The following is a 389-nucleotide window of genomic DNA, read 5'->3' on the forward strand; positions in this document are numbered from 1 at the left end:
GAAAGCATGTGCCTCGGGAGCTCAGACCGCGAGAGCAACACCCGTAAATAAGGACCTTAATCTTCGGCGCCATTTTATTTTCATTGTGTTCTGTTCTTGTTTCTTGCATCTCTGTCTTTCTTTTCATTTTTGGTTCTATTCTTTTGTTTCTTGCATTTCTGTCTTTCCCTTTTGTATTATTATCTTGTTTCTTGTATTAATATCTTTTTTTTATATTATCTCCTTGTTTGTTGTATTTCTTCTTTCTTTCGCTTTTTCTTTCATCTCGTTTCTTTCCTTTCATTTTTTTCTTATTAATATCTCTATCTTCCTCCTTCGTTATTTGATTTCCTCTTGATTACCATCTTTGATTTTCTTTATTTTTGTTTCGTCTTTTTTTCTTTTTTTGG

Source organism: Penaeus monodon, chromosome 19 (genome assembly GCF_015228065.2).
Source record: "Penaeus monodon isolate SGIC_2016 chromosome 19, NSTDA_Pmon_1, whole genome shotgun sequence".
Lineage (NCBI taxonomy): Eukaryota > Metazoa > Arthropoda > Malacostraca > Decapoda > Penaeidae > Penaeus > Penaeus monodon.